Here is a 24,479-nt window from a genome sequence, read left to right as displayed (position 1 = left end):
ACATTATCCTTCATACTGCAGTGTACTTAAGGTGTGAAGAGTTAAAGTCAAGGTATGCATTCTGCAGAAAAACTAAAAACAAAACCTTTTTATATATGATGGTCTTGAAATAATATTACTGCTGCAATACTGTGTACTGTATGTTGCATTTTACTTCTCAATATGTTCAAGGTTGTTACATTTACAGTGTTTCTCAAATGATTTGACACATTTCTCCAAACTCAGGTCACTGGTCACTCAAAACATTTAACACAGTGAGCTGAACACTTTGTATTTGTCAACAGATTGTATGTTTTCGTTCAATTCATACAAATTACAAATCATGCAAACCAATGTGCACAAAACTTGTAGCTAATGTTTTCACAATAGCTAATGCAACCAACCAAAAGTTTAAAATACTTGAAAAAAGGTTTTTCACAAACACAACAAACAAAATTCTGTCATTTGTCATTCTATCAAATGAACATGCTATATTTTCGACTGGCACTAGACTGATAACTATTTGGTTAATCAGACACTCAACACAGGAAATGCAGTTATCACAGTATATATCACAGTATTTTTGCAAATATGCAAAAAATAAAAAAAAATAAAAAAAAAAAAAAATAATAATAAATAAATAAATAATAATAATAATATAAAAAAAATTATTACAAACAAAATAAATAAAAATAGAGGTGTAGGACCATAAGGTGGTAGAGTGGGTAGAGAAAGGGGTGCAATGAGAGAAAAGATGAAGAGTGTAACAGGTACAGAGATAAGCATAGAGGATGATGTCAGAAAAGAGGAGAGGAGAAGGAGAGGAAGAATAGAGTTACTATGTGTAAAACACACACACACACACACACACACACACTTATAAAGTGTTGTACTAAGATTGTCGTTGATAGTACAGATTTTAGTCCTCCTGGGACAATTTCTGTCATTTACTGTAAATTTTCACTCCAAACATGTTTCTAAATTGAAGTTTGGGATCATCCAGGTGGACAATCAAGATTATTTTGAACGGAAGAGGAGCATTATTGACATGGTGGTCCAGACAAAACACCACCAGCCTGTGGAGGTGTTGAGACAGGAACTTATTAAGCATGGATTAAACCTTCTTACATTTTTTCCTATGATGCAAGTGCAGCAAATAATTAGTGTAGATAAAATGCAATGAAATTCTCTTTCAGATCTAAGGGCAAGATCAATAATTCAGAATAAATAATGTTTACAGGAAACACACACGTGTATATGCAGTGGTCACCAAAATTAGGCTTTTTGAACAGTTTTTACCAGCTATCTGGTAAAAAGACTGATCTGTAGTTATCAGAAAAGTTCTTGCTGCTAAAGGTGGCACAAACTGTAACCGGGAAGGAGAGACGTGAGGCGAGCGGATCCACTTGCAAGCTTTTATTTGGACGAGACAAAGACATAGTCGTACAGGCAGGGTCGAGACGGGAGCAGACAGGTATATAAGGGCGATGCACAATAGAAGTCCGTGAGTCAGGCGTGGGTCGATCCGTGGCGAACATAATCCGAAAAGGGGCAGAGCGAAGGGAAAGAACCGTAAACACGAGCGAGGGTACAAAGGCAGGCGGCTAGACAGTCCAAACGAGAAAACCAGGCGGGACAAACAAAACACACAGGGAACTCGGAACTTGGAACAGGAGACAAGGAAACAATAACAATAATAAACGACAATTCAACACTTCAACAATCCGTGATTACACTGGGGAAGTCTGGGGCTTTATAGGAAGCCTGATTGGTCACGGGGGCTGACGCAATCAGTGCGGTGGAGGATGGGAGATGCAGTCCGGAGTGTGATGCAACAGTCAAAGTGTGTAGGTGAGGTGAGAGTGGCCTCTGGTGGTGAGTGGACAACGGGACACCGACCAGATTCGTGACATAGCCCCCCCAAGGAGCGGCTTCCAGACGCTCGAAGGGAACAACAGTCCAGGGGAGCGGTGGGGTGGGAGCGAGACAGGGCGAGGGCTGGAGGGCCAGGTCTATGTGGGGGGCCCAGTGATTGAGGCAGGACCGACAGAGCAGGTACCCTCCAGGGCGGGGCCGGAGGCGGAGCAAGAGCCATCCAGGGCGGAGCCGGAGCAGGAGCCCTCCAGGGCGGAGCAGGAGGTGCAGGAGCCCTCCGGGGCGGAGCCGGAGGCAGAGCGTGAGGCGCGGGCGCTCCAGGGTGGAGCAGGAGGCGCAGGAGCCCTCCGGGGCGGAGCCGGAGGCAGAGCGTGAGGCGCGGGCGCCCTCCAGGGTGGAGCAGGAGGCGCAGGAGCCCTCCGAGGTGGAACAGGAGGCGGAGCGGTCCTCCAGGGCGGAACAGGAGGCGGAGCAGGAGGTGGAGCAACCCTCCAGGGCGAAACAGGAATCTGCGTCACGGTCTGGGACCTGGGGAAAGCAGGGACAGAGGAGGCAGACAGAATAGGGGGAGGAGGCGCAGCAGCCCTCCGGGGCGGAACAGGAGGCGGAGCAGGAGGTGCCGCAGCCCTCTGGGGCGGAACAGGAGGCGCAGCAGCCCTCCGGGGCGGAACAGGAATCCGCGTCTCGGTCTGGGACCTGGGGAAAGCAGGAACAGAGGAGGTAAACAGAATAGGGGGAGAAGGCGGAGCAGCCCTCCGGGGCGGAACAGGAGGCGCAGCAGCCCTCCGAGGCGGAACAGGAGGCGCCAGAGCCCTCCAGGGCTGAGCAGGAACCCGCATCATGGACTGGGACCTGGGGAGAACAGGGACAGAGGAGGCAGAGAGAATAGGGAGAGAAGCAGAGAGACCGAAGGATAACGCCACCTCCCTAGGAGGATCCACAGCCGAAGCTGACACCTCAGGAGGCATTGGCGCAGCTTCTCCGACAGGGAAGGCCTCCGGAGCAGACTTGAGACCAGACGGGAGCTCTGGAGCAGACTTGAGACCAGACGGGAGCTCTGGAGCAGACTTGAGACCAGACGGGAGCTCTGGAGCAGACGTGAGACCAGACGGGAGCTCTGGAGCAGACTTGAAATCAGACGGGAGCTCTGGAGCAGGCTTGAGAACAGATGTGACCTCTGGAGCCGAGTGTGCAGCCCACACACTGAGAATGACGATAGCCAGCACGCTAGCAGACATGACGTGACAAGGCTCCGTGAGGTCAGACGAGACCTCTGGCGCAGACTTGACGACGGGCAGGACTTCTGGAATTGTCAAGATCTCTGGAGCGTAGTGTGCGGCCCAGATGCTGAGGATGGCGGTTGCCATCACACTGGCAGACCTGATGTGACAAAGCTCTGGGCGGTCAAACGAAATGCGACTTGACTCTAGGCGCTCAGACGAGATGTGACTTGACTCTGGGACATCAGGCAGGACATGGTGAGGCTCTGGACAGATAGACGAGATGTGTCGGGGCTCTGGAAGGTCAGACGAGACGTGACTTGGCTCTGGAACAGCAGTAATAACTTCCTTTGGCTTATGAAGATCAGCTGTGGTTTGACTTAGTTCGTGGAGATTGGCCGTGACTTGACTTGATTCGTGAAGCTCAGTAGTGAACTGACTTGACTCTTGGAGATCAGCTGTGATTTGACTTGGCCTATGAGGATCAACAATGACTTGACCTGACTTGTGAGGATCATTGACTTTACTTGACTCCGGAACCACGGCTGTGGCTTTGCTCGACTCAGGAGGAACGGCCCTGACTTCACTTGGCTTGTGAAGATTAACAATGACTTCACCTGGCTCAGGAACAACAGCCTCGACGTTGCTGGACTTGGAGGCTTGACTGGACTTGGAGGCTTGACTGGACCTGGAAGCTACAACCGTAGCCTGACTTGACTCTGGAGCAGCGGCTGAAGCTTTACTTGGCTCATGAGGATCTGCTGTAACGGAACTTGACTCCTGAACAACGTGACTTGGCTCAGGAACAACATAGCTTGGCTCAGGAACAACAGCTGTAACGTGACTTGACTCGTGAAGAACAACTGTGACTTGGCCTGACTCTGTGTCTTGACTTGACTCTGGGGTAGCCGCCGCGGCATGAAGGAGCGCCATTTTTGCTGCCCATACCGTCACTAGAGGTGTGTCCAGTACGTGGGCCATCATGACCACAGGTGGCGTCCGGGTGCTAACCACAGGTTCTGTAATGGCGGCCATATTGTGGAGTGGCTTGGAGACGGCGGCCATCTTGTGGAGGGGCTTGGAGACGGCGGCCATCTTGTGGAGGGGCTTGGAGACGGCGGCCATCTTGTGGAGGGGCTCTGGCGTGGCAGCCATCTTGTGCAGTGGCTCTGGCTCAGGGGAGATGGCTGTTACTTGACTTGAGATAGGAGCGATAGCTCTGACTTGACTTGACACAGGAAACACAGCTTTGACCTGACTTGACACAGGAACAAGGACCGTAGCTTGACTTGACTTGGAAACTTGACTTGACTCTGGAAATGCAGCTGTACATCGACTTGACTTGGAAACTTGACTTGACTCTGGAAATGCAGCTGTACATCGACTTGACTTGGAAACTTGACTTGACTCAGGAAACACAGCTGCAACTTGACTTGACTTGGGAACTTTACTTGACTCAGGAAATGTCACTGTACCTTTGAATGGCTCTTGTATGGCAGCTGTGACGAGACGGAGCTCTGTGATCGCCGCCATTTTGTGAACGGGCTCTGCCGTCGCCGCCATCTTGTGAGCACGCACCGGCGCTGCCGCCATCTTGTGAACAGGCACCGCAGTCGCTGCCATTTTGTGAACGGGCACCGCTGTCGCCGCCATTGCACGAGCACGCTCCGACACGGCCGCCATTTCACGAGCGATCCAGGCGGCAAACCTGTTTGTAGCATCGTGCTCCGGCATGACCATCCATCTGCGAATGGGACGCGCGGTCGCCATCGCCGCGTTGTCGCGCTCCCTCTGCGCGACCCCCACGGTGCACGGTGAACCCACACACAAAAACGCAAAGTTCAAAAAATCCTCCAGTGACGAGCGCAGGCCCTCGTGTCTCAGTTGTGAACGGAGGGGCTGATTCACGCCGTCACAAAAAATCTCAATCATTATACAGTCCGGGAGAGTGGAATGGTTGGCAATGGAAATAAACTCACGGGTATATTGTTCGAGTGTGTGTGATTGCTGTTTGATTCTGCAAAGAGTTATGTCCGTGTCCATATCAGATGAATGTCCGGGGTGAAAGCTGCTGGATCCTGTTGTGACGGATTGTTCTGTAACCGGGAAGGAGAGGCGAGCGGATCCACTTGCAAGCTTTTATTTGGACGAGACAAAGACATAGTCGTACAGGCAGGGTCGAGACGGGAGCAGACAGGTATATAAGGGCGATGCACAATAGAAGTCCGTGAGTCAGGCGTGGGTCGATCCGTGGCGAACATAATCCGAAAAGGGGCAGAGCGAAGGGAAAGAACCGTAAACACGAGCAAGGGTACAAAGGCAGGCGGCTAGACAGTCCAAACGAGAAAACCAGGCGGGACAAACAAAACACACAGGGAACTCGGAACTTGGAACAGGAGACAAGGAAACAATAACAATAATAAACGACAATTCAACACTTCAACAATCCGTGATTACACTGGGGAAGTCTGGGGCTTTATAGGAAGCCTGATTGGTCACGGGGGCTGACGTAATCAGTGCGGTGGAGGATGGGAGATGCAGTCCGGAGTGTGATGCAACAGTCAAAGTGTGTAGGTGAGGTGAGAGTGGCCTCTGGTGGTGAGCGGACAACGGGACACCGACCAGATTCGTGACACAAACAGATTTTAAGTTTAAAGGGGCAATTAGTTTTTCTTCATGAGTGATAGCAGGTATTGGATAACAATTTTTATTTCATTTAGATTTGCACACTATATATAAAACAAAACTCCCTGTTGAAGAATTTCAATAAAATGTATTTTAATTAGCATATTTGTGCATCTACAGTTGAAAGTGTTTCATAATCAGTAGAGAACACACTTATAGATTTGATGTTAATATTTACTTTTAATAAATGCATTATTAGAAAAAAATTGCAATGCTTCATTTTGCAGTAAAGTTGAACTGTTTGGTTAAGATAATTTTGTGTTTGGATGGCTGTGCTAATTGTTTTGAGAACAAGTACACTACATTGGAGAAAAGTCGAATTGAGAAAAACTGTTAACTACAACTGCATCTGATGTCGAAGGCTGCTTCCGTTGCACTCGGACAGGTGTAATCCAAAGTCCTTTTAAGAAAAGTCATTTCACTCAGCAGCCATCTTTGAAAGGCCTCTTGGGCATGCAAGTGCAGTTCCTATCTCTTTGAATGGGCAAATATACAGTAAAACTCTCCAAAATGGTTCACCAAGCTTACGATTAAATTTCATATTTGGAACCACCAATGAAATCTGACAACAACTGCCTCATAACTGTTGTTTCCTCTCGAGGGAACTCGCACTGCGTCGGTAACAACACTTTGGGGAATCCCTTCGGCGTAGTGCATCTGTAGCATGAATGAAATTCCAATCCTGATTGGTGTTGCGTCAGGACGCCAGCACACAACAGAGTCAGTTTTTTTGCTCCTTGAGGAAGTGCTCTGTGTCATTGTGGGTCTTATTTGGTGTTGTTTGTCACCAGTGTTGGGCAGTAACGCATTACTTTGTAACGCGTTACTGTAATTTAATTATTTTTTTAGTAACGGAGTAATTTAACGTGTTATAATTTCTAAATGAGTAATTAGAGTATAGTTACAAGCCAAGGTCTTAAATCGTTTGCTGCGTTACATCATTGCCGACAGAATGTGTTTTATGGTAAGCACCTGTGAGGTGGATACTACCAATGAAGACAAAGTCAGCATGGAAAGAGGAAAGTGCATGTTCTGTAGCTGGAAATACTATCATTATTTTGAGTTTATTTCTGTCAAAGGCAAGAACATTATTGTGCATTGTCAATTAGAGGGGAAGAAAACTCCAAATTAAAAACATCCAAATTAAAGCACCTGACAGGGCAACACGACACACGGAATGTACCGGGTGCAGAGAGCAATGCATCAGCTTCTATTGTCAAGCCCAGTGCTAGTGGATTAGAGACCTGCACTCCCGCTGGACGCGATGCAACAGAGAGTGGCGCGGAACAAGACTCATGTGCTTGATGGGCTCATGTGTGTGCAGGATGTGATAGAATAAAATGATTTGCGGGACTCCCATAAAAATAGAAATATATAAACATACAACAAGAACAACTAATATCAAACAAAAAACAATTTACAGGCGTAAGCATAGGCAGAGGTTCTATTTATAACACGTATTTGCAGTGTTGAACAATGTTGATTTCTGGAATGCAATGGACAATCAGAGAATCCACTCACTGCTTCTGCAACCATACACACAGCAGCCTATTGGTTTTACTTATAAAATAACAGTGGTTTGTGAATGTTGATGCTTTAATAACAAATATTTTATCGGAAGTGTTTATGCTGTAATGTTGTGGCTAGGCAACACACAAACTTACTATTTCACGTAAATTTTGTGGATGTACAGAAAAAAGTAACGCAACTAGTAATGTAACTAATTACTTTTGAAACAAAGCAATCAGAACAGCAATTTGATTACTTTTAAAAGGAGTAATCAGTACTTTTATTACATTTTCAGAGCCTGCCCGCGTCTTCTTCCACAGGGGAGAAGAACCCAATGTTTGAGCTGTCTGATTCTGAGGAAGTAGACGTGCTCAGCATCGAGGCAGGTGATATTGCAGAGAGCTCGCCACTGCATTCACACACACGAGGAGCTTGTTGATGTGTTGACTCGTGCTATGGCCAAACTTTATTAACTTTTTTTCCTGCCGGTATTCCGCTTCAGGACATCATAAACGATACTCGAAGAAAACGTGAGGTCAGTCTCGAGAGACTGATTCCCTTAGTAGATTATATCAGTGCATGGCAATGCCTTCCGAATATATCTCTATGGGTCCTGCGTACAGTAGAAAGGGGGTACACACTGCAGTTCGGTTACTGCCCCCCAAAGTACAATGGGGTGGTCTGGACTGTGGTGCACCCAGAGCAGGGTCAGGTGATGGAACAGGAAGTTCACTCCCTGTTGGTGAAGAAGGCCATAGAACATGTTCCTCCACCAGACAGGGAGTCTGGGTTCTACTTAATAGAATCAGTACTTCATAGTTCCCAAGAAGGATTGGGGGTTGCATCCGATTTTAGATCTACGGCACTTGAACCGTTCTCTCAGGAGATTCAGGTTCAAAATGCTCACTATTCCTACCATTGTGAGTCAGATCAGATCCGAGGACTGGTTTGTCTAATACTTCCATGTTTCCATCATTCCTTCTCACAGGAAGTTCCTGAGGTTCGCTTTCAGGGGCGAAGCGTTCCAATATCGGGTTTTTCAGTTTGGCCTAGCTCTCTCCCCTTGCACTTTCACCAAGTGCATGGGTGTAGCTCTAGTGCTAATGAGGCTTCAGGGCATCCATGTGCTGAATTATTTCGACTGGCTTATAGTGGCCCAGTCTCGAGAGATGGCAGTTCACCTAATGTGAGCATTGCCCACATTTAGAGCTTGGGGTTAAGACTCAACAAGAAAAAGAGCATGTTGTTGCCCACCCAGAGAACCACATTCCTGGGGGTGGTATGGGACTCAACAACGATGCAGGCACAATTGTCTCCGGCTCATATCAAGTCCATCCTGGTAATGGTTTCCAGGATAAGGCTAGTGCATGCTATCACTGTAAAGCAGTTCCAAAGACTCCTGGGGCTCACGGCAGCTGTGGTCAACGTAATACTTTTTGGCCTTCTGTACATGAGACCCCTACAGTGGTGTTTTTTCTCGAGAGGGAATCCGTTCCATATTATCAGGGTAATACGCAGATACTTTTGTGCCCTGTCCATATGGAGGAAACCTTGGTTTTTGTCCTAAGGCTCAGTATTGGAAGCATCATATTGCCAAAAAGTTGTTTCGTCAGACTAATCCCGTACGGGTTGGGGCGCGGTCATGGACAGCCGCTTTGCGAGAGGTCTGTGGCAGCCCCAGGATTCCTCATGGCACATAAATTGTCTGGAAATGCTAGCAGTCTACAAGGCTCAGAGGAGCTTTCTCAGATCTCAGCGGTCACCATGTCCTAATATGAGCAGACAATATGTCGGAGGTCTCGTATTTGAACCATAAGGGGTGTGCGTTTCCTCCCTGAAACATGGAGGATGAGGCCTGTGACTCGTTCCAGAGTCCCAATTTGGGATCTGGCTGTGGTCCTTGAAGGGCTGTCACTTGCTCCCTTCGAACCCTTTGAGTCGGCTACAGCAAAAAACCTGACCTTAAAGATGGTCTTTCACCTAGTAATTACTTCACTTAAGAAAGTGGGGGATCTCCACGCCTTGGTCATCTTGCCGACTTACCTGAAGCTTGTCCCTGGAGGAGTTAAGGCCATTTTACACCCTCGCCTGGCTATGTGCCCAAGGTGCCATCTAATGTGGCATGGCCAGTGGTTCTTCAGGCCTTCCATCCTCCACCTCATGTGTCGGTGGAAGAAAAGAGGCTTCATCTGCTCTGCCCTGTCAGAGCACTGAACATCTTTATTCAGAAGTCCTCTCATTAGAGGGAGGTCAGAGCAGTTGCTGGTGTGCTTTGGATCACCCAAGAAGGGACTTCCTGCTTCCAAGTATGCGGTCACGTTACGTCATGATGCAACACCAATCAGGATTGGAATAGTTTCATTCATGCTTCAGATGTGCTACACTGATGGGATTCCCCAAAGTGTTGTTATTCACGCAGTGTCTCATTCCCTTTCTCAGGGAACAAGGGTTACAGTCATAACCCCAGACGTTTCTCTTAAAGGGTTACTCCACCCCAAAATGAAAATTTTGTCATTAATCACTAACCCCCATGTTGTTCCAAACCCGTAAAAGTTTTGTTAATCTTCGGAACACTATTTAAGATATTTTGGATGAAAACCTGGAGGCTTGTGACTGTCCCATTGCCAAGTAATTAACACTGTCAAGGCCCAGAAAAGACATTGTCAAAATAGTCCTCTGCTGTTTCAAATAGCAAACTTCCATACTACTCATACTGAGTGAGTCTGTAGTACAGGACTGTGCACAATGTGCAAATATGCATGAAATAACAGGATCATCTACTTTAATCAAAATGTTCAATATCCAGCAGAGCATTTGCCACATTTCCAATGGGATGTTTGAACCAGACTTTTAAAAAAATGTAACATATTCTCCTTATTTTCCTGCAGTATTTCCAATTGCAGTTTCATAAGGGAGAACACGGCTATGATAACCAGGCTCTGGACATGAAGTCGTTCTTCAAAGCCATGGGGTAGATTTCCAGAATAATCTGGTGGTGGGGCCGTTTGAAACAATCAACATTTACCCGCTGATGTGCCACCTGCTGAAAATCACACCTGAAACCAATGACGGACACCTGAACGCCACACAACACATGCTGACCTCCTACATACATGTAGTCAGAGCATTCTGTTTTAGTTTCAAATGCATTTTCTTTAAAGTGTAGTATATGCTGGTGAATGTGGACATGCTGATATTTCTTGTAATATATATATTTAGTATGAAGAGATTTCTTTCTTTCTTGTATTTATTTATTTATTATTTATGTGATTTGGAATGGGTTTTAACATTTAAAATTTCAATTTATTTTTGTAATTTGACATAAAAGATATTTTGTCTGAGAAACAACAAAAGGACATCTTTTCATTTCTAATTTGTCTTAAATCGCATGTTCTAGGGCTCCTAGTCCTAACACATCATATTCAGCGCCCGCTCTTTTAAAGGAGCAGCTCACTCCTCAATTTTTCACATTTGCTTTGGCTCAGTTCTCGAATTTAGAGTTTTTTTTTTTGTTCACATCAGATTTGAATTCCTTATTAATTTAAGTAAAACAAAAAGTACAATTGTTTACAATTTGCATGCATATTCTTGTTATATCTGTTTGCATTGTTTCAAATCAGCTTTAGAGGATGTTTTACTGTAACAAATACTATTTTGTCTATAATATCTAAAGTCCCTACTGACCCATTTAATCAAAAACAACTTAAAGTCATGCCACAATGCATTTATCTTTTGCCATCGATAAACAAGCAGCATCTCAAATCTCAACCTACCTGTCGAGCAAGACTTACCATGTGAAGAGTTGCAAAGAGTCATCAACTTGTTTAAGATGAACTTCCCTACAGTTTTTCTTAGTCATATTTCCAAACCAGTATGTGCGTTTTTTAAAACAATGCGTACAAACAGCACCAAACATTGGATTACTCAAAAGCATTTGTTTATCTCTCAAAAGTAAGTATTTATGTCAGGAAGAAGAAGTCCTTGTGTCATTGTTCACAAGCAAGATAGTCAAAATGCTTCGTTGTCAGTATAACAGTATACTCTGTCAGTATTTCCTGATGTAAACTATGGTTATGGTTTCGATGGCATAGACTGAAAATGCACAAATGCACTTTTCCTGTGTGTGGTATATATTTATATATATATATATATATATATATATATATATATATTTGTTTATCTGTATAATTGACTGCATAACGTAAATTCAAGTGGACTACTGTAATATGAAGTGTTACATTATTTGATTACATTACATACCTCTATTGTGTACAAATGTTTGAATGATTGAGAAAACGGTTGTTCTCCCAACATTTGGCTGCATCTTTCAACCTATCTCAGCACTTGTGAGGTCAACAATAGTGGCCCATTTTTACTGGAAATGTTGCTACATCCTTGACCTCTTTCCCCCTTTTTTTGTCTGCCTCCCTACCTTCCTTTTCAGAGAAGTGGTTGATCACTGGTTGACCTACATTTCCCGTCACTGGTAACATTCAAGATTAGATGTGACTAGATGTGGAGGTTGAACAAGTAGTTTTGAGAATTTTAGTTCTGATCTAAGAAATGCATCAAAGAGACTGAGAACAACTTCCTCAAAAAGTTGCTTCAGTTCATCTAGAAAAAGAATGTCAGTGGAGACATCAGTGCCATCAGAATGACAAGACCTTGTGTCGTTAATAAACAAAATGCACCGTCATGTTCTCATAGCAGTACTCTCTGCCAGTATTTTCTAATGTAAACAATGGCTACAGCTTTTATACAAAAAAAAGTGCACAAGGCTGCATCTTTTCTGTATAGCATATATCAATTCTAACAGCACAGATTTACACATTAGTATTTTCATAGAAATACTATTTTTGACCGAATTTAGTTACAATTGTACAGATGCTCTGACAACTAATTATAGTACAGCGACATCACAATATAGAAGAGACAAGACGACATAGGCCCCATCATACGCCTGGTGCAATGCACACCAGGCGTGACACAATTGATTTTTTGCTAGTATCAGCCTAACGCAGTTAGCATTTTTACATCCTGCGCCATGTTGTTTAAATAGCAAATGCATTTGTGCACCCATGGGTGCGCTGCTCTGAAAACAAGGTGTGTTTAGGTGCATTGTTGGTGCATTGCTATTTTGAGGCAACTGAAACAGACTGCGCCACTGACCAACTGAAACCTGGTCTAAAGTCAATGCCGCAATGTTATTTAAAGAGCGCATTAGTAATACGTGCCTATAGGCAGGTGCACAATGCGCGCATTAGCACACAAACATGCCAAAAATTAAAATTTATAAGGATTACAATGTAAAAGATTATTATTGTGTACATGCCTACATGTCATAATGGACAGTCAATTGCATTCTTATGTGAGCTGTTTTTGGTTTCACTTTGGCTTTAGAAAATGATCACGTTCAGCAAGGAGGGGAGAGTTTTGAAAGGGGGTGCACGGTAACCCATTTGAGGGGGCTCAGCCCGTGAATGTCCCCCTTTGCTCCGGCCCTGCTTTCTGGAGAAGTGTTCAGTCTTTATTCTAGCAAATTTTGCTGTGTAAATAGCGAATCTGCCATGGCGCAACTGGCTCTTAAAGTGCCCCTATTATGCCATTTTAAAGGTTGCTAATATTGTTTTAATAGACTCCCAAAACAGGTTTACATGTATGCAAGGTCAAAAAACACTTCAGTTTTCTCCAAAAATAGATTTAATTTTATTCATAAACGACTCGTGCGAAGCAGTTCGAAGAATCAGTCTCTCTAAACCCCTCCTTTCCGTGAGCCCTCACTGCTGTGATTGGTCTGATGGCGCAGTCCTTTATGATTGGTCTACCACAGCGTGTCGGAGAACGAAACGCCCATTGCCATAACTGACTGACAGCCCTGGAGACTTGTCAATACATAGAAAAGATGGCATCGATTTTACCATACCAATTCCAGCCAGAGTCTTAAGATGAAACGGCTGAAGTGGCTGATCAACAAGTTAACATGGACTACCGTGAAAAGTGCTCACAATTTGCTTTTATAACAGAACCAGGCACCCCTCTATGTTGTAAACTTTAGCAATGTATAATGCATTAAGCGGCTTTCACACCGAAAGCGCCGCGCTGGCCACTGGGTTCAGTGCAGCCCTTCAGAGCACAGCGGCAAAAGTTCATTTGAACAACTCATTTAAACTTTGCTCCGCGGCGCGTGCGCTTTGGTTGAGACAGAAACAAGCCGTCCTTGCAGGGCGGAAGCAATTAAAACGAATGCACAGTGCTTTCCGCATTCGGTGTAAAAGCCGCTTTGTGCGCCATCCTTTATCATTACTCCAGCTAATGAGACAGACAGACAGTCAAGCTGCATCAATCACAAATTGTCAGACTACAGTGGGTCCACAGCTGAACAACAGAACTACAGAAGCGTGATTTAGCCGATTAGCATGACATGTGCAGGGCTGTTACACAACATAACATACACAACTACTAATTTTGAACGATTGCTAGAAAATACAATCTTTGTAGATTCATCATCTTTTGGAAGTGAATATAAAACAGTTTTACTCACAGCGTAGGATTCAGCGTCTTCCGTATAATCTACGTGTAAATTTCCATGTGACCTAAACCCCATGGAAATGTATGGGCGGGCAAGTTGTTCGCGACGTAGAACGTCGGCGGACATTATGCAAATCTGTTACTTCGTGACGTGTGGCCGTAACAGAAAAAGATTTGAAATCCTGACGACTCGTTTAGGCAAATGTGAGTCGACTCTTTTTTTTTGATAGACAATAACTTTATGTATTGTGCACTGTCGGCTTCACAACTTGGCAGATAGTTTATGTTCACATACAGCTACATGAAACACTGCATGAAAGATCATATTTGAAAACGTATAATAGGGGCACTTTAAAGGGAACGGGACATGAGACTCTGATTGGTTTAATGCACGTTACACCCAAAACACACCCAACAGCTCATTAAGAGAACAGGGACAACCCTTTTAGACCATGCGCCGGGTGCGCAGACTGTTATTTCCATCCCTAGAATAGCAAGTGGATTCGGACACGCAGCAAGTACACCTGCACCGTGCGCTTTTGACTATGCACTTAGATCGTTAAAATAGTGCACACAGACTGCATATACTGTATATTTGTGTGTGTGTGTGTGTGTGTGTGTGTGTGTGTGTGTGTGTGTGTATGTGTTATAGTACAGTATGTATTTGTATATAGTATGTTTATGTAAAGTATATTTACTGTAAAATATGTGTGATAGAGTTAAAAAGTTTATAAAAGCAAAAAGACATTATGCTAATATGGCCTGGGAGAAATTGAGTTTGACACCCCTGTTTGACACCCCACCGCTATGACTTTTTTCTTTTAAAGCTGATTTGAAACAATTTCTATTAAGAAAAGCTATGATTTTACAGTGTAAGAAAAGGAAAGAAAAAAGACTGTGAAGTAAAACAGTTACATATCATACGAGACATCAGGCTTGAAAAAGCATGTTATAGCAGTCTAATCTTGTTCTTAATGTGACATTTGCTGCTTTGAAACAATCTGTACTGTAAAAAGCTAGTCATTCTGAAGATCAAAATGATGGAAATAACTAAAAAAAATGTTTTAAATTCTTCTTCTATCACTGTTTCACTGTGAAGTGAACCATGAAAAAACATTTAACCCTTTGCTATGGTTACTTCCTAAATGTCATGTGATTTAATGGGAACCAGCAGCCTACTAATTGACTGATATATAGAGCTGCATAACTTGAGTACAAGTACTCAAGACTGCAACATTACATTGCTCAGGTGAATCAAGAATACAAGATACATCTGTTATATGATATTCGGTGCACATCCAGTGTTGCAATTTGGAATTCAGATTCAATTCAGGTTTGTGGTTTGGCTTTATTACATTTAAGTGAGAATGTTAGTGTTGTAGTATGGTGAGTTATAGTTGCTTAACCAATTTAAAGTGACTGACAAAAAAGTCCCTGTGTAATTACAGGAAAGAGAATTTTTAGTTAACTACATTAGTTAACATAAACTAAGAATGAACAATACTTCTACAGCATTCATTAATCTTAGTTCATGTTAACTTCAGCATTTACTAATGCATTACTAAAATCAAAAGTTGTGTTTCTTAACATTAGTTAATGCACTGTGAATTAGCATGACTTAGCAACTGTATTTTCATTAACTAACATTAACAAAGATTGCTAAATACTGTAATATATGAATTGTTCATTGTTTTCTCATGTTAGGTAATACATTAACATTAACTAATGAAACCTTATTGTAAAGTGTTACGGTCATGATTGTTAAAGTGATTACACACACGCACACGTTTAGTTATCTAAATTGGGTAAAAGGAGATTTTGTCACATTAACTCACTTATGAATACAAATTTGTTCCCAAAATGGGTATTTTAAAAAATGCTATTTGAATGTGAGGATATCAAAAAGCAAATAAATAAACTGTATAGCCCTGGAAAGTGTTTTTAATTTTGATAACGTTATCACAATATAATTTTAAAAGGGGGGTTTATTCTTTTGCTGTAATACTTCATCATGGCATCAGCCATTTTAACACAAGATCATGATTTTTGTACAGCTATCCACCTTATTTTTCCTGTAAAAGGGGGACGCGGACATCTGCAAATTGAATGCATCCGGGTCCAGCTATTTTTAGCTGTAAGAAACAGCTCGTTTTGCTGCTTCAAATTGCAAACTGGTGTGTCTCACCATATTATTTCAATGTATTATCTTAATTATGCACACACCGGCTTGTAGTGCAAACAGTTTTACTGTTTACTGCACTTCGTTATTCTTCTCTTTATTTCCTTACGGTGGCTTATGAACCAGAAGTCTCACACATTACCAGAAAACAGCTTACTTCTACATTGGAAAATAAGGAGGATATCATCCACCACTGAGGATTAAATGTTTCCTAATTCATTTAATTCATACCTTTATTCATAGGGCTAAAAACGAGTAGATTGTTTTTAATGTCACTGAATTTCCAGAACCTTTCAAAATCTGAAGTTCTCATGTATTAAATGACTTTATTGAATATTCTTACAAGAGAGAAATAATGTGAGAAGTACGTGTGGGGTAAAGATAAACAGATGTACACTACCGTTCAAAAGTTTGGGGTCAGTAAGACTTGTAATAGTCTTTAAAGTAGTCTCTTATGCTCATCAAGGCTGCATTTATTTGATTAAAAATATAGAAAAAAAAAAAAACAGTAATATTGCAAAATGTTTTTACAATATAAAAATGTTTTTTATTCCTGTGATGAAAAGCTGAATTTTTAATCAGCTGTTACTCCAGTCTTAAGTGTCACATGATCCTTAAGAAATCATTCTAATATACGGACTTATTATTGTGCTGCCAAATATTTTTTGGAACCTGTAATTTTTTTTTTCAGGATTCTTTCATGAATAACAAGTTTAAAAAGTACAGTGTTTATTCAAAATATAAATATTTTATAACAATGTAAATTATTTATTATTAACTTTTAATAAACTTTTAATTATTAACTTAATACATCCTTGGTGAATAAAAGTATTAATTTCTTAAAAAAAAAAAAAAAAAAAAAAAAAGGAAAAGAAACCATAAAAATGTACTGACCCCAAACTTTTGAACGGTAGTGTAAGTGAGAAAGTGCTTCATAAATATGCTAATAAATATTCAGTGATTTTAAGAGCCTGGATGATTTAGATGCCATTTAGTTTACTTTCAAAACAAAAATGTACAGATAATTTACTTACCCCCTTGTCATCCAAGATGTTCATGTATTTCGTTCTTCAGTCGTAAAGAAATAATGTTTTTTTCAGGAAAACATTTAATGGACTTATCTAGTGGGTCTTATTTAGGGTCTTATCTAGTGAAACTATCAGTTATTTTCTTAATTATAATAAATATTTAATTATAATAAATATTACAACTTATATACTTTTTTAACCTCAAATGCTTGTCTTGTCTAGCTCTGTGTATCTTCAGGTCAATATAGTTAGGGTATTACCTGTCTTGAACCAGAATACACAGAGTTCATGCAGAGTTAGACAAGACAAGCACTTGAGGTTAAAAAGTATCTAAACTGTAAATTTTTTAGAGTCATCTGAAGCTGTATTTAAACTGCATTTTGGAAGTTCAAACTTGGGGGCACCATAGAAGTCCACTATATGTAGAGAAATCCTGAAATGTTTCTCCCTAAAAACACCATTTCTTTACGGCTGAAGAAAGAAAGACATGAACATCTTGGATGACAAGGGGGTGAGTAAATTATTTGTAGTTTTTTGTTCTAGAAGTGAACTTCTATTTTAACTTTATCTCTTCAAAGGAGGGAGAACAAAGCTGTAAACCTGATTAGGAGAGAATATATTATGAGAGTCACTACTTCCTCAATATATCAAATAAAGCATGGGTAAGGTATTTAATTAGATAATGTCAAATGGGTATATTTTAAGATTTCTGTGACGATTACAATAGATGATGACATTTCTTATTTCTTTAATTGTTGCAGTGCCAGAAGAAGCAGTGAAAGAGAAAAAGTTAGCTCGACAAATGCCAGTGCCAGCAAAAACATGGAAACAAACATCGCCAACAATAACAATAGCACTGACAGTCACAGTATTTGCAGTAGTAGTAGATGCAGGAACAACAAGAGTAGCTGAAGCACTAGTAGGAGCAGCAGTAGGAGCAGGAATTGTACAATTTCTATGGGAAAAGGAAGAAAAAACAGGAGGAGTAGCAGTTGCAGGAAGCATTGTAGGAACAGCAGCAGCAATATTGCAGTCATTGGCAGGATCACAATCACTAACTGCATCAGTAGTAGCTGCAGCTACACTCGGAGCTGCAACTGTAGCAGCAGCAAAAAAACAATTACAATGGGTAATAGATAAAATACAGTGTGTAATTGATAAGCTACAACTGGCAGTACTCATAGTACAATCAGGAGCCTCACACACAGAATCAGGAGCATCAGAAGGAGTATCAACTGGAGTGACTGGATTATTTGGAGGACTACTGAAAGGAAGAGCCATGTTTGGATCACAAGATCTAGGACAATCACAGATGATCACAGCAGCTAAAGAGGTAAGAGTGCAGAATTTACTAGAATATCTATGCTTTTTGTTATAATGTTAGCTTGACACAAGCTGCATCCAGCGACATAAAGCTCAGACCTATTATTGATAAAAAACTAAATTATAGGAGTTTAGTGTGTTTTAGTTTTGTGTACTCATCCCCCATTACTGTGCTTCGTTCACACAAATGAGAGCTGCAGATGTTCTTCAGATAACTGCACATTCATTACAGTCTCATGAGCCTTGTGCTGAAGAAAAGCTGATTCAGACTTTCCTACAAAAACTATTGATGATGAACTACAGAGCAAGATACATTAATGTTACTGAGGTCAATGAACAGGGTCACCAACAACGAAGAGACACTGACTCATATGAAGACAGTGATGATATATTTAAAGCAATGTTTTTGTTTAACAAAGGAACAAGTCAGTCTGAGCGAATACATCCTATGGATGTTCAGATGACTGTGTTTCATTGTGCTGATGGTTTTCTGAAGCAGCTGATGGTGACTAAACTGTCCCAGTGTCAGTACGCTCTGCCTCTGCTTGTTCCTGATCCATTCAGACGAAAGACTGAGTTTTCTCTCTGGACATTCAGACAAATCAACAAGAGCTGGAAAATAAAAAACATCAAAAATGAAATCATCAGTCAAATCCAGCCGATCTACAAGGCAGAAACTCCAATGGTGTTTTTCTTCAGGTTTGGCTCTGTGTCTTCATCCAAGTCTCAGCTGATGAACAGTCTGATCAATGAGAAACACAACACGTTCTTCCACAGGAACTGCCCAGGCAGCAGCAGAACCAGAGTCCTGATGGATGGAGTGGTGGAGATCGCCTGGTTCTGCCCCTCTGGGAAAGACACAGATAAATTCACTGAGTGTGTTGCGTTCTGTAATCTACACGGTGATGCAGGAGACCATGAGAAACAGCTGCAGATCCTCACTGAAATGAGCTCAGTCAATGTTGTTCTTCTGCCACGACTGGACAGGAATGACAGACATGAGAAAAAAATTCAAAATCTCTACAAAGACTCAAAGCCACTCATTTGTCTTTTTACTGAGGATGAATCTACTGTAATAGAGACAAAGAAAGGAAAATTCAAAATTGGTCTGAAAGACAGAAATCAGTCAGATGTATCTGAAGAACTCAGAAGAGCCATAAATGATTGTCTCTCAGAATCATCTTCCACTTTCAGACTTGAAGATGTGTCCAAACACTCAGACATCAGAGTAGATGAGGAAGATGATGATGACTGCAGGAGAGGAAGAGAAGCAGCACAGCAGATGATGAGTTTACTGGAGAAGAAAGATCTGACAGAAATCAAAGAATCATTTCTGCCTCATCAGGGGAAACTGTGGCATCAGTGGAGTCAGAAGAACAAAGAACTACATCGACCTCAAGCAGATGAGATAGAAATGGAAATAAGTAGAAAAAAAACCGAAATGAAGAAAATCCGTAAACAGCAGCATGAATCTGACATCAGTGAGTTTATGAACCTCTTTATTAAAGAAATGAACTCACATGTTGAACATGAGAAGATGTTTTTCCTCAAATGGCTCAGAATCCTCCTGGATGAACATACATCAGCTGATCTTTCTGCTCTACATCACAAGTATGATGAAACATGGTCAACAGAAATTAAAACTGAAAGAGATCATGATAAACCTGAACAACTCAAAGCTAAACAAGTAGAACTTGAGAGAATATCTGAGGAGCTTCAAGCTGCAACCTTTGGTTTGGAGCACATCATGAGGGAGATCGGTCAGATCTATGAATCATGTTCATCTGTGAAGAAGAACAAGAAAGACCTGCAGATTGACTTCTCTTCTCTCCCGAGTCTTGCAGCAGAGATGATGATCTCTGGATTTCCACTGGAGCTGATGGATGGAGATGCTGCTCATGTTCCTGTGATCTGGATCTCTGCTGTTCTAGATCAACTCATCCAGAAACTGGGAGACCAGAGAGTCTTTGTGCTGTCAGTTTTAGGGATTCAGAGCTCTGGGAAATCCACCATGCTGAATGCCATGTTTGGACTCCAGTTTGCCGTCAGTGCTGGCAGGTGCACCAGAGGAGCTTTCATGCAGCTGGTCAGAGTGTCAGATGAGATGAAAACACAGATGAACTTTGACTATATTCTGGTTGTTGATACTGAGGGTCTTCGTGCTCTAGAACTGGCTGGAAGATCAACAAGACATCATGACAATGAATTGGCCACATTTGTTGTTGGTCTTGCAAATCTGACCTTGATCAACATCTTTGGAGAAAACCCATCTGAGATGCAGGACATTCTTCAGATTGTTGTTCAGGCCTTCATGAGGATGAAGAAGGTCAGACTGAATCCCAGCTGTGTGTTTGTGCATCAGAACATTTCAGACGTCACAGCTGGAGAGAAAAACATGGAGGGAAGGAGACGACTGCAGGAGACACTGGATGAGATGACAAAACTCGCTGCTAAAGATGAAGTTTATGATGCAGAATGTTTCAGTGATGTCATTAGATTTGATGTTCAGAATGATGTGAAGTATTTTGCTCAGCTCTGGGAGGGCAGCCCACCAATGGCACCACCAAACCCAAACTACTGTGAGAACATTCAAGAACTAAAAGAAAACTATTATTTCTCATGCCTCAAAATCACATGGAATGAGGCTGAAACACTTAAAAGATCGTATTAAAGATCTCTGGGAGGCTTTACTGAATGAACAATTTGTCTTCAGCTTCAGAAATTCTCTGGAGATTTCAGCCTACAGGAAACTGGAGACTGAATACAGCAAGTGGTCCTGGAGTCTTCGCAGTGCCATGATGGAAACTGAGAACAAACTACACAACAAAATAGAAAATGAAGCAATTCATGAGGTTAATAAAACTGATCTTCAAAGAGAACTGAAGAAGACAAGTGAAGAAGTGAAAAAAATCAATGTCAGAATTATTTGAGAAAGACACAGATAAAGAAATACTGATTCAGTGGAAAACATCATTTGAAATCAAAATCAAAGAGCTTCAGGAAAACATTGTGAGAGAAACAAAGAGGAAATTAAATGAGATTCTTCAGCAGCGAGACCTGAAGAAAAAGATTGATGCTCAGAGGACACATCATGAAAACACTCTCTATGAAAAGAGCAAAGAACTTGCCTTAAAACTCAAAGACAAAACAAATGATGAAGAAACACTAAAGAAAGAGTTTGATTTGTTTTGGGAACAGAGTGTGAAGAAGATCATCACAGACACTCCTGCAATCAAAGACATTGACATAATGAAAGATGTGAAAGAGATCCTCAGTGACATCTATGAAAGTGTTCCTGTAGATCACTGGAGGGAGAGAGAGCAAGGATATTTTCTCTGTGTGAGTTATTCAGATTATGTACAGTTAAAAAAATCCAGTGGATTTACAGGACATTTTAGAGATACAATCAGATCAGCTAAAGAAGTGTTTGGTTATGGTCCTCTCTAAAGAGGATGAAGCCCAAATAAGATCATTAGTCACAGATGTTGCTCAGCAGACAGACAAAATGATTCAGTCATTTAACATTTCAAAGATGGGCTACAACATCAGCTACATTCAACAACTCACAGATTACATCAAAGCAAGAGTAAAAGAACATCAGGAAGGACAAGTGAAATATGTGTTCAAGAATGAATTCTTCATGGATTTGGTTCTTTCCATCTGTAAAAGAGCAAACAAGATGATCACTGACCAACACAGACTGTTCAGGGAAGCCAATGATCCTGTAATATATGTTGAGAAGAAGAGAGAAGAGTACTATAGTATTTTCCAGAAATACATTCATGGAGCAACATCAGCTGCCATTTTTGGTGAGATCATCTGTCAGAAACTTAAAGAGCCCATTGAGCAGAGTGTCTACAAGAAGACTGCCAGAGATCTGACAGATGAAATGAGATCAAACTGTGAATCACTGAATGGAAACAGATCAAATCTGGAGAAACACATCCTGAAGACACTGGCAGAACAGGAGGATTTTGACAAATACATGAACTACATTCATAATCCCAGAGATCACTTCAAGAGTTTCATCAGAGATGAAGTCAGTCGGTACATCACTGATAAGTTCAGTGTCAGTGTTTTACCCAAGATGAAGGAGAACATTAAACTCCTGCAGCAGAAGATCATGAAAGCAGCACATGAATCTACTGAACATGTTCAAGTGAACAGAGGAGATGTTGGTTTGTGGTTTAAGAGGTTCAAACAGCAGCTCTCAGATGAGCTGATCTTCTCTGAAAAAGACCTCAGTGGAGTGAAACATGATGATGTTGATGATTTCAGCCTCCTAGAAGATGTGATAAAGAAAGAACTTTCAGCTATAATGCCTGACATCAGCAGTAGATTCTACACAAATACTTTTAATGAAAAACTGGATCTCAAGTTCAGGCCAGATGAGCTTCTGACTGACCATTTCTGTCGATGCTGTTGGGTTCAGTGTCCATTCTGTAAAGCCATCTGCACCAACACCATAGAAAACCACGGTGGCAATCACAGTGTTCCTTTCCACAGAGTGGATGGAGTCAATGGATGCTATTACCATCAAACAGAAGATCTCAGTGCTGATTTTTGCACTACTTTAGTGACAAGCAATAAAGCATTTTGTGTATCAAATAAATGGTTTCCATATAAAGACTTAAAAAGAGCAGGAGGAGTTTATGCAAAGTGGAGCATCACCCCTGACCTTTCTGAGCTGCCCTACTGGAAATGGTTTGTGTGCAGATTCCAGAAAGATCTGGAGAAGCGTTATAACAAAATATTCCATGGTAATGGAAAGATCCCAAATGAATGGAGACATTACAAAAAACAGAATGCTATTGAGAGTTTAGATAAATGCTTTTAAAAAAAAATACAAATAGGGCAGTAAAAGTATGAGCCCCTTCTTAATTCTTTCTTTTTATTCGGTACACCCACAAAAAAAAAAAAAAAAAACAACAACTTATTTTTTATTTCTCAAAAACTACACTGTATCTGAAACCTTATTTGTAATGGGCAAATCTCATGATTATTGCCATCTTATGGTAAATCGCTTGTTGTATTCCTCAACTGTAAGTTGCTTTGGATAAAAGTGTCTGCCAAATTAATAAATTAATAAATGTAAATGTAATTTTTTGTGTCTGTTATACAAGGGGAGTAACTAGTAAAATAAGGGATGACCCAACATCTGTCCCAGCACTTAGTACATCAAAAACATGTTTATGTTATGAATGCAAAAAAAAAGTATATGGAATAAAAATTAAAATTTATGGAATATATTGTTAACTATGGATACTGTTGGTTCTGTGATATATTGCTTATTATGTTCCTCATTTGTTAACATCTTTGGATTAAAGCATGTGCTAAATTAATTTAAATATAAAATAAAAAATAATAAAAAATAAAAGCTTGAGTCATTCACTGGAAACAGTGTGGACCTTGAGGAATGGATTTTTTCCAGGCACTTTTTATACCCAACCAGCACACATCTGCTTAATTTATTTTTCATTATGCCCACCTCGTTTTTTTTTTTTTTTTTTTTTTGGATTTTCTTGGACTTTAAGTCATAAAGTGAGCAGGATATATTAAAATGTAACTAATTTAAATTCTTTAGTTTAAATGTTCTCATGTAAATTGCCTTTTAAAAGTTCTGATGATTTATGTTTGTTCTGAGAATAGGTGTGACTTTCTTTTCCTTCCCCGTTTTCCTTCACAACTTCTAGAACAACATTTAGAATCAATAAATACTACATGAATGCTGCTTTCACGTGCTATCTGGATTATCATAAATATGAGTTTCCTAAATGTGTTTTGTATTCTTGGTTTACTGTACAGATCCACGATGGAAAGACTGAGGAGTGTCACTCTAAAACAAAACAAACAGCATTTTAGATCCAGAAATCCAGAAGAAGATACACACACAAATATCTTTCCAACAGATATGATAAATTGCAGTGCAAAGAAACACATGCACATCCATTGAAAGGGTGGCTATACAGACATAGTGTTGATCAATACGTATTTGTTTTGTCGTTTATAAGCTGCTTGAAGTTACTGACAAGAGAAAGCCTATAAGGCCGATAGAGTACCAACTGTGGTCTAAGCGGTCGCGTGACAGATCGCACTAATTACATTTAGAAGTCGATCTAACAGAGCGTTTTACACATACAACATGAGAAAAAT

The 24,479-nt window shown here is 41.2% G+C and overlaps 1 pseudogene; it reads left to right on the top strand.

Moving 5' to 3' along the window:
• The first annotated feature begins 4,806 nt into the window (after nt 1–4,806).
• On the top strand, nt 4,807–23,184 carry LOC127162748 (interferon-induced very large GTPase 1-like; annotated as a pseudogene).
• Nucleotides 23,185–24,479: the final 1,295 nt, after the last annotated feature.

Source organism: Labeo rohita, chromosome 3 (genome assembly GCF_022985175.1).
Source record: "Labeo rohita strain BAU-BD-2019 chromosome 3, IGBB_LRoh.1.0, whole genome shotgun sequence".
NCBI lineage: Eukaryota > Metazoa > Chordata > Actinopteri > Cypriniformes > Cyprinidae > Labeo > Labeo rohita.
The sequence above is the reverse complement of the archived record's forward strand: the minus strand, read 5'-3'. Positions and strand labels throughout refer to the sequence as shown.